This window comes from Solanum lycopersicum, chromosome 8 (genome assembly GCF_036512215.1).
Source record: "Solanum lycopersicum chromosome 8, SLM_r2.1".
NCBI lineage: Eukaryota > Viridiplantae > Streptophyta > Magnoliopsida > Solanales > Solanaceae > Solanum > Solanum lycopersicum.
In genome coordinates, this window is record NC_090807.1 from 5,568,916 (window position 1) to 5,580,794 (window position 11,879).

The window sequence follows — 11,879 nt, forward strand, 5'->3', positions numbered from 1 at the left end:
ACTTTTTTTAATCAATATTTGAGTATTGTAGTTAACAACCATAAGTGTCATCCTGCTGGACAAGTGCCTTGCAAGCTCAAAAAGATACTAGATGCCTAATTGACCAATCATTTTGACAAGTATCTCTAATAAACAATGGTTAAACAATTATTTATGTTAATAATAATAAATTAATGTTATGTCCAATAAGATATGAGTATCATCTAAAAGGTTATTATCCTGATTATTTACTATCATAGAAGAGTGAATGAGAATCAAGATTAACATGGTAATTGAGTTTATTACGTTTATTTTAATCTATAATTGAATTTGTTACGTTTTTGTTCATTTATCTGAGTCTATTCTTTCTAAAAGACTTAAGTAGGTTTTTCAGAATTTATTGAGTTCTTCTCATTTATGTCAGTTTTGTTTTTCAATTTCATGATTGTTGAGATATTCCCTTGTTGTTTATATTTTACTTTCTTTCTCTATTTGAACTCTTCATTATTTACCTCTAAAAAATATAATTCAACTTATATGTAAGTTTGAAAAAATAGTAAACGAATTCTATCTAAATGATAAAATAACCAAATAATATAGTTGTAAGAATGTACTCAAACTTTATTGATTACAATGTGAAGATATATCTTTTTATAGGTAAGAATCATTAAGATATAATGGCTATATCATATTCTATTAACTTATGTTAATTAACTTATCAAATGATATTTTAGAGTGAAAAGAGCAACGCTCGGCGATGCTTCTAAAATAGTTACATAACAACGAATGTCTTTTGACGATAATGCTCTATATGTTCGGGCTTGATTCAATCATAATTCAAAGAAGTGAGTATTATCGGTTTCTGATATAATAACGTTACTTGTGCTTATTTTTACGTATTATTGTTTAACACGTTCGTGAAATTTATATTGATCATATATATATAGTATCCATGTTTTTTGTATCAAATTCTTTCTTCGTCTGGTGAATGTAAACAATGTTCTTTTTCACTCAACAAAAATTTTAGATTTTTACTTTGTTTTGAATTGAATCTTTCTATAAAAGGTATTGAAGTGACTCATCTAATTAATGATTCTAACATAGGTCACATGTTCAAATCTTTTCAAAAACAAGTGGTGACATATAATGGGTTCTCCTAGTGGAGATTCAATTTTTAATCTTTTTTTTTTCTTTTTGCTTTCTTTTGACGCATCATAAGATTTGACTGAGAATATCTACTTATTTTCTTTTTATTATTTTTTAAGTTTCTTTTCGCATTTTATTTCATCCACTATAAATATATTTTTTTTGTTTCATTACTTTTTTCTTTCAAAAATTTCTTCATTCCTTATTCTTCTTATCATGTTTTTCACAACAAAAGAGGAGTTATTTCCTTTATTGTCGACTTTTTTTTCTTCTATTGGTATATCTTTTCTCGTTTTTGTTGTTGTTTGAATATTCTAGCATTACGCTCTAACCATATATGATAAACTGTATTTTGTCATTGCCATTCTGTACAATATAGCCCTGCTGCTTTTGTCTTTCATGTACTGCATTTCTCCATTGTACTTAATCAGTCCAATTCATTACATTCCGTCTTATTTCTTGCCTCTGTAGACAATGGCGAGCTAGAATTTTTGTTCAGGGAGTTCGAAAAATAAAAGTATAGATGTGTAAATAAGCTTGAAAAACAGAACTAAATTTTATTTTTAAAAAAAAAAAGATAATGGACAAGTACCCCCTCAACTTATGCCCGAAATCCCAGAGACACACTTATACTATACTAAGGTCCTATTACCTCCTGAACTTATACAAGATAAATTTTAAGTATTTATATATATATATATATATATATATATATATATATATATATATATATTTTAACCCCCTAAATAACAAGGAGAAACTGATGGTGCAGTGGCAAGTCCCCCTTAAATTAAGCTTCATGTCACTGGTTATGTGTTCTAAAAGGAAAAATGCATAAGTACCCCTTCAACCTATGCCTGAAATCTCAGAGACACACTTATACTATATTAAGCTCCTATTACCTCATGAACTTGTTTTATAAATAATTTTCTACCCCTTTTCGGCCTACGTGGCACCAGTTTGAAAAAAAATCAACATATGCCAGGCCCATAAGATAGTGCCACGTAGGACGAAAAGGGGTAGAAAATTATTTATTTTCAAGGGGGTTCAAATGAGTCCCCTGAAGTTCACGTGGGTCTACTCATGACTGTAGAATACTTCTTCATACCTCTGTTGCATAAGCACAATGGAAAAATGTATGGTCCTGATCTTCATTAACTAACTGACATAGAGGACATGATAAACCTTGCATTACTCCCCATTTCGCCAATCTATTCTTAGTTGCAACAAGTCTTCTTTGTACTACTAGATACATGATGAAAATTCATTTAGGAGAACCATAGTTTGTCCATACTAGTGATCTTCATCCTACCTTCTCCTTTGTACCTCTCATTTGCATATAATTGCTTATGTTGTATGTGTTATACTCCTCATATCTACTTTAGTAATGTCTGCCTCTTGTAGATGTTTTGTTGTCTTCAAAATCCTCTACACTACCTAGGAAGTCTATTGGGCTTGTATATTTCGTACATCATTTTATTCATAGTAACTATGTGTTCAAACCACCCACAATTTCTCTTTGTTTTTGCACAAGTTCGACAACAACTTTTCAATTGCAGCTTTGTTCCATGTATACATATTCTGAAAATTTAGTCCACCACTTTCTTTAGGCCAACATAGTTTATCTCTTGCAACTAGTGCTTTCCTTGAGCTTTGAAACTTAATATCACCTTTGTTGTGATATTTGTCTTGTTAAATTTTTGACATACGTAAAATTATTCAATAAGCATATATTCAAACTTTCTCTCATTTCGGCAATTTTATGGGCTGCAAGTGTATCAAAGTGTCTCTTCAACTTGAAAAACTTATCTTTCTTAGGACATAAGTGATATATTTTTATACCTTGCTGTCCTTTTTGAGTTTTTTTTTATATATGTATAATGCATCTCAAAATTTTTGTGTACATTTTTGGGATTTTAATAAAAGGACATATTTGTTCAGACATTCATATATTGTGCTCATATATTAGGTTTTTATGATATTGCATTTTAGACTAACCGACAAATCTTTTGCATCTTTTAAGATCTACTAAAAAGCACAAAAATTTAGTACCTTTTTAAATTTGATTTCTTTTGAATGATTGCTATCATAGTAATAAGCTCTAGTTCTATTGATTTCAATTCAGGGTTAGCATTACACAATTATACTTTACGACTTAAGATTCAATATATTTAAATGTCTTATATTGAAGAGAGGCTTTCAAAAATTATGATGTTGGTATCTTAGTCATCTCATATTTAGAGGAGGTGAATCAAAGTTATATGTCTCTCACCCTATTGTCGTTTTGGATAAGATAGACTTAAACTTAAGCTTTGTAAAAAAAATGTAAAATATGAATTTATTCGTAAATTTACCTTCTTCATTTTGAAGTTTTTTTATCATTGCGGTCTTTCATTAATACAGAATATTCATTTGATTAAATTATTATCTTGTTCTATTTGTCTTTCAATATTTTCTGCTTTAGCAAAATCTTTGAAATATTTAATTTATAAGTTTTATGCTCATATCTTGATCATTTGGCTTTATATTCAAAACTTTAATATAACAAATTCATTTATCGTTATTTTAGATCTCCTCGTACAAAATCCTAAAATTTTGAAGATACGATGTCAAATTTAAATTTTGAAACACACGAAGAAATTGATTAATTGACTTATTTAGTAATTGATGGCCATCTGCCATCAATCCACCATAGAGGGAAGCCTCCCTCTATGGCGACACCGTTATAGTGACTTCATGACCACTATAGCAGGCTAACAAAAAATTAGACTCTAGTTAATGCGATCTCTTTTATTTTTCTTTCACTTTTTGAAAGGAGAAAATAGATGACGGTTGCTCCATAAATCCTCCAAAAGCACTCGGTAAAGGGGGCAATGAAGTGAAAGAATTATAGCACAAGGTAGGTGAGTCCTAAGAAATTTCGGTGCTTGTTCATCACGGTTGAATCTCGCAGAGTTGAAAACTTATGGTCAAGGTTCATTAGTTGATACATGACGTCTAGATAGGATAGATCTTCTTTAACTGAGTAGTTAAATTCATTTTTATGATATTATATCCTATGAATTTTTGTTGGTTACTTGCATATGATTCGGGCAGAGATTCTGGACGATTAAGCTTATGGTTAAGGAGGTTAGGTTGATAACGGTTGTTAACTAATGGTGATTGTTTAATGGTATGGCTGGCTTTTCCTTGGGAAAGTATTTGTGAATAAATTTGGTAATGATGAGGGATTGCCTAGAATGTTACCTACGATAGGTGGTGATTGTATGCTTGTCTACTGTTTTATAGGATCACCGTTCTAATGTATACCGGGAAAAATCTAGAAAATGATATGAAATGACATTATATTGATAATCTCATGCAATGAGCCTATTTATTTTGCTTGTGATTTCAAGTGTTATTGTTCATTGTGATTCTGATTTTGCACGTTGAGCATGATTTGACTCAAATTTCCACCCAAATGTGAGAGAATGCATATTATGCAACTCAATTTTGAGAATGATGTTTTACTATTTAGTAGAGAAAACAATGGATCGTTTGAGCTGCTATTTGGTGTAACGACCCGGGAGTACCCCCTAGGCGTCACACAACGTATTCGACCTCTCGGAGGTCTTATACAAGCTCTTAGCATTCATTTATTATATAATTATGAAAAGTAGTGCGGAATTAAAACTTTTCACAATAAAGTCAATAAGAAAACTCTTTTATAAAACATAAGAAGAATTAAGTCTCATCACAAAGTCACCTTAGACACATCTCATTATCATAGGGTCACAACCGTTACATAGAAAAAAGAAACACATGTCTAATACAAAGTCATTAATGAAAGAAAGCTAGAAACATAGTCCATGTTCTCGAACATATGAGGACATACCAAGTCTTGAGAGAATTCTACTTCCCAAGCTTCAACACTAGAAATCCTCACTTGCCACCACCTACACTTGTAGACATAAAGTAAAATATGGAATTAGTACAATTAAGCACTAAGTATGACTACCATGCAAGAAATCATGTAAAAGGGACATTTTAGTTGAAATATGCTTTTATGCTATTTTAGTAAAAACTTCATAAACAAGAGCAGCACATCATACAAGTTTATCATCAACCACATAAGATAATACTCACAAAATCTTCAAGATGGGATCATAATCATTAAGTAACCCATTTAGCCATTTAGACCCTTTATCTAAGGTTATCATAAGGCTCACCTAAGTATGACATGAAGAGACCGCCATACAACCTCTTCAATACACATCTAACTGTTCCTTAAGACTCCCAAAGATAAGGATATTTCCTTTCCTACACAACCACAACAAGTCGATATTCATTACTAAATATCCTAAAAGAGACATTCATACACTTAGGGGACTTCACATAATGGTCTTGGATGACCTAGGGAACTCACTTTAGCATCTTCAAAACCTACTCATGCCATGTGTAGATAGCATCTCATTCCACTACCTACACGTTGTAGAACCTATCCAATAACTAGAGTGCACATCCCACATGATGAGAATAGGCATTAACCGACATAGAACACACTAGCTAGGTATGAAATTCGGTGTCATAAGACCCCACACCGTGGAAGGTGTTCTACTTGCCTAAGGTAGAACTAGGAAACATCCCATGTACTCACATGGTTTAGGGGATATCAAAAGGCTTATTTGTACTCTAGTCTCATATTCAAGTAGCGTTACTACCTTAAGAATATTCACTTGGTACTTTTCCATGGTTCTCAAAGAGTAAGTTCATTCATATAAGAGTATTTGAGAAGGTACCATCTCTAAGCCCTACCAACTCATAATACCACTACCAAGAAGGGGTCCAAAAGGGTCTACCGATCACTTCATTATAAACGTTCTTTTCATATTCAAGGTTTTGCACATTTATTTAGGTAACTAGACTCATCAAGAAAGGGTCCATTCTTAGGTCTACCGATTCAACACATATTTTAGAACACTTTATTTATCATTCATGTATCAAGTAGGGACAACTAGGTCTACCTAAAAAATTCACCATATCAACATATAGATACTCTTCATAGTCTATCATCATCACATACCAGCATTTAGAAGAAACATGCTCTCACTCATATTATCACATAGCTTTATACAAGTTCATCTTATCATCATATCACAACGTCACAATATACCTATCTTCAACATAACAACATAACCAACCTTCAATTCACATCATACAGTCATCAAGATCATAATCAAATAAGAACAAGACGTAAGCACCTTTACTAGAATTGGATCAAATCATCCATACATGGAATGAGGTTGCAATAAACAAGTCACTATAAAATTTGAGTACTAAAAAGATAGACTATATATAGAGTAAGTTCACTTGTGTTATGAAAAACAAGGGACCTTATGGGGTATTCTAGAACCTCAAGTTTCATTGATAGTGAGGAAAATACTTCACTTTCATAAAAAAAAAAACTTGTGATTATTGGTTGGTATGAGAAGTACATCAACAAAATTGATTAGTTCACTATAAAAAATATATATAGAACTCTTAGAGGAGATTACTACAAGGTGAAATAGAGAGGCTCACTTGTAAGTTTATCCTAAGTGAATTTTCATTTTATATTTAATATTACAAAGTAGGATATTCACAAGGAATCAAATAACAATATGAAGATGCGTATAAGATGTTCACTGTATCATATGAAAGCCATAATCATATGTTCTTTCAATGTTTTTATCTCTTCTCATGTGTGACAAAAGGTACTCTATTGGAAAAGATCAATAGGGAGGCTCAAGGATGGGGAGAGAAAATAATTTGGATAAATGTGTATTGCGACGGCAAGCAAGCATGAGCTAAAATTATATGATAGCACTGACTTCAAGTGTTTCTCTTATTTGACAGGAGATTAATTAATGATTTTTTCAAAAGATAACAAGAACCCTTGCAATGTTGATGATACAAGTTGTTTGAAATGTGCATATAAGAGGAAGAATAAAACCAAGACTAAGTTATGTATTGAAAACTCTAAATTTTTTAACTATAAAGATGCAAGATACTTAGCTAGGTTGATGGTGATATTGTAGTTAGGTATTTATAATGATGATAGTGGAGATTGAATGTTGTTGTAAAATTGAGAGTTGTTCAATTTCTTGTGTTACTGGTTTGTAATGCTAAAAAATCAGAAGAAAATGTGCAATATAAAGTTACTCCACCCCACTTCACTATCCATATACTTTTACCCTCCCCAGATAAATAACATAACTAATGCACCTTGATCCCATGCATCTCTACTACACCGCCTTAAATGTCAATCATATCCTAACTCTATATATACTAAGTATGAAAATTATCATACAAAAGATTAGTACAATATATACTAAGTATGGAAATTATCATACAAAAGATAAGATATCTCAAAGGGTTAGTCAATAATAGACATAATCATAAGAGACAAAGGCATAAGCATAACACGAATATCATAAGCATAATAAAGCATCATAAAGCATATAAGATTTCATACTTGGCTCAATTTCTTTCTTACTTAAATGAACTACATCACAAGCCACCTCCAAGTATACTAGCGCAAAGCTAAGGTAGCATCCCATACTACTACCAAAGCTAAGTACATCTTTTTGGTCATACTTGATCATAGTCCACTCTCATAATTAAGACCTAAGTTCATCACGTCATATGAGCACTATGTCCCTAGGCTACCCCAAAGTATATTTGTGCAATGCATGTGAAGCATCCCATACTACCTCACACACTAAGCATATCTTGAAGTCACCCTATCTTGTTCATGTCATCTTAAGGGTCTCTAGTAGACTTATGTTATTCATACTAAAGAGTACTATGCTCTTTATGATTTCTTCCAAAATATGCTTGTGCAATGTATACAAGGCAGCCCATACTACCTTACATTCTAAGCCTATTTGAAGTTATCCTTAGCATGTTCACCTCCCATGGCCTTATCATTACTTGAATTCATCTATTAAGATTCTCTCAACTTGAGTCTACTTTACAAGGAAAGGCAACTCTATTCCAATCCTATCTTAAATCTCTTCTTCTTTAATGACCCTAGGTTATATATAGTGCAACACACTTATGATGCCCCACAACACCACTCATGCAAGTTACAACTTTTGGATCCTTTCTCCGTTACTTCTTATATTTTTATCTTTTGAACACTTTGAGATACTTATTTAAGCATGTCTAAGTTCCTTAATCATATGGATCCTATGATATACTTTTAAGTTATGTCTTGATCCCTTAATAATCATGAACACTACGAGATACCCCTTGGGCATTTCTAAGTTCATTTACAAATTATAAACACTACGAGATACCCCTTTGGCATGTCTAAGTTCATTCAAACATTATGAACACTACGAGATACCCCTTGGGCATGTCTAAGTTCATTCTTTGCTTTGAGCACTACGAGATACTTCTCAAGCACGTCTAAGTTCATAGGATATGGAGATCTCTACTAGGCGTGAAGGACTCCCACCTCATGAGACCTACTTGAATAGACATCACAACTACTAGGTGTGGCTTTTCTTTCTACTTGGAGTCTGGACCCTTACTAGACTATCTGTCTCACTTTGCATATCCACTTGGAGTCAAGCATATACTCCAAGGTTTCTTGTTAACCCTTGCTCAACACTTTTCTCATGGAGGGATGTCCTAGACAATCTCTCCATGCTCAAGTGAACCTATCACTTTCCTTCAATCACCCTATATCTATAGCCAACACAACCAACCTAAGGTTCATTATTCATCAATTCATTCTATCTTGATGTATCACATTGTTCATTACTAGTGTAGAAGAGAAAAGAAACATCATCACAATCATCCTCATTATGACTTCGCACTCAAAGCCCATGAAACCAATGACCATAATCCCTACAACCTGCTGCCACCTTTAGTCTCTCATGATTCATACTCAATTACTTGTTAATCTATTCAATTAGATCATTAAAAGACAAATCTAGTCATATGTGATCACATAGGTTCAATTCCAACTTACTAGGTCAAGATCATTCTTAATCAATTAGATCTAGTTCAATTCATATCTAGGTTATTCAATCATGATCAAATAGTATAGAATATAATTTAGTTAAGAAGATTAACATAAACCTTCATCTAGCCTCTAATGGCAAAAAATCACCATGATCACCTTCAAGTTCAATTATTATAATTAACCATGAAAACAACATATAATCATCATTGAATGCTACCCACAAAATTAGGATAACAATCAAGCCTCACCCACAATGCAGTCACAACCCTCCCTTAGAATGGGGTTCTTTGGATTCACAATTAAAGGGAAACTAGGGAGGCTTCATGGATGGAAGAATCCATGTATGAACAAGCTTCATATACCATAGATTAGAGCCTTAATCCCATCTTGAACCCTTGGTGAATTCTTCCTAAGTTGCTGCCCCCAATTCTTCTTCTTCTGGTGTTCATGAGAGTACTGATGTGAGAGAGAGGTTTTGATTTGGATTCTAGAGAGTAAGAGTGTCTTTTATTGTTTAAATACTCTTAAGATACCCAAGAGCACCTGAATTAACCCTCCATGCATTTATTTGGACGTAGGGTGAATTTCCCAATTCACCCCTCCACTTTACAGTAAGCTGCGAGAATTGCAGACTCAATCGATGGAGGGCCACCTATGGGGCATCGACCAAACGACGGGCCGTTTAGGCAAGACGTCGTCTTGGTCAGAGAATACTCAACTAGAGCTAAGCTTGAGAGACTAAGTCTCAACCAATTCCTCTCATCGAGGGGGCTTTGATGGACCTACAGTCTGTTGGTGCCCCTCGTTCGTGGAGACTGGTTTTGACATCTTTTCTCTCAACTTGGGTCCTCTTCAAGGACCATTAGGTGGTTCCTTGGGGAGTTGTGCCCATGCATTTCCATCCCAAATACGTCCGTCTAAATTTTAGGAATCGTCTTTATCAATTGGAGCCCCATACACTACTTAAAACCTTGTGAAACATACTAAGGCATGCTAGCACGTTTCAAGGCTATCTTTCAAACGTCACTGGACGTTCTTGGACGTTTCACCTTCAAACTCTCTAAAACTCTATATACTACCTCTAAACACCAAAATTGATCATTTTAGGACCTCATAAGCTCATGGCACTACATGTTAGGCTCTATTTTGACCTAATTCATATTTGGGTCCTTACAGGCTTATTCAAACATCACCTTGAATTTTTCTATGTTTCAATATTGACGCAGTTCATCCATCGCATGAGGAAATATCCACTGATTAATATCCATGGATTTTTTTATCCAGCTAGACAGTCTCGCTGATGTCCTTTTTTCAAATATGATCACAATGACCATATTTAACCTCGACTCCCAAGTACACATAGTCTGAAAAAATGAATAACGTTAGATAATTTTAAAAAAAAGTAAAGTGTACTAAAATTAATAATCTTAGGTAAAAATATATTTACCTTAAATTCATTAAACATCGTCTGACGTATATTATTTTGGATCTCACTCCAAAAGTGATAAGCTTGTGTAAATAGCCTTCTCACAGAGTCTTTTAAAGTCCCGCATCCTCAAATTTTTAACTCACTCACAAATTTCATGTTTCTCATTCAATTTAATGAAAAATCATCTTTAAGTTTAACTATTTTACCATTTTGTAACTCTTGTATCCATAACTCTATTCTCCTACAAGATTCATTTATGTTTGTTCTAGCTTTTAGACTTTCTTTTGTCTTGCCATTAACATTCATCATTGTGTTGAATAAATTGTCAAAATATTTTTTTCAATGTGCATCACATAAAAAATATGTCGCAGTTGATTATCTTTTCAATACAGAAACTCTCAAAATATGCTTTGTTTGGTCCAGTTACGTTCAACATCATATCCAGAAAGTCTAGAAGGTGAAGCTTTTGTAACTTTAGGTTATTGAGAAACATTCTACCAAATTTGATACCTTGTGAGTAATGGAGGTGGGAGGTCACTTTCAATCTTATTTTACCTAAATGTATTTTTTATCTTTCTAAACTCATGGTCCATTGGCAAGAATTGACAATTAGAATCAAATCATGTATTTTCCCTGTCATCCTTAAAAGTAAATGTGTTACTATTTTTCATGCAGTACAGACATGCTAACTTTTCAGCTGTCATCCAACCAGACAACATCCCATATGCAGAAAAATCATTAATAGTCCATATTAAAGAAGCACGCATAACAAAGTTTTGCTTAGTTGATATATCATAAGTCAAAACGTCTTCAAACCACAGTTGTTTAATCTCATCTATCACTGGTTGCAAATAGACATCAATCAAACTTTTTCGATTACGGAGACCTAGAATAACACAACTTAGAAAGATTTATGGACTGGTCATGCACATTTCAAGAGAAAGATTATACGAGGTAAGAAGAGTGAAGTCACTTTCACATAACTCCAATCTTACATTTCTTGGTTCACCAGCAAAATCAGGATATACATTACCCAAATGCTTCTATGATTCATCATCAGATGGATGAGAAAGAACACCCGTCAATCTTCTATACTCGCGATGTCATCTCATATATGGGATATATATCATCAATGCATACAACCTCTTTAACCTAGGAATCAGAGGTAGATAATTCAACACCTTAAATGACACTATCTCTTCAGCCGGAGTTCTCTTATAATGAGCATGTCCATAAAACTTGAAATTTTCTAATTCACTATCGGTCTTGTAAAATAACATGCAACCATTAACACAACAATAAATTCTATCATACACAATTCTAATTTGGAAA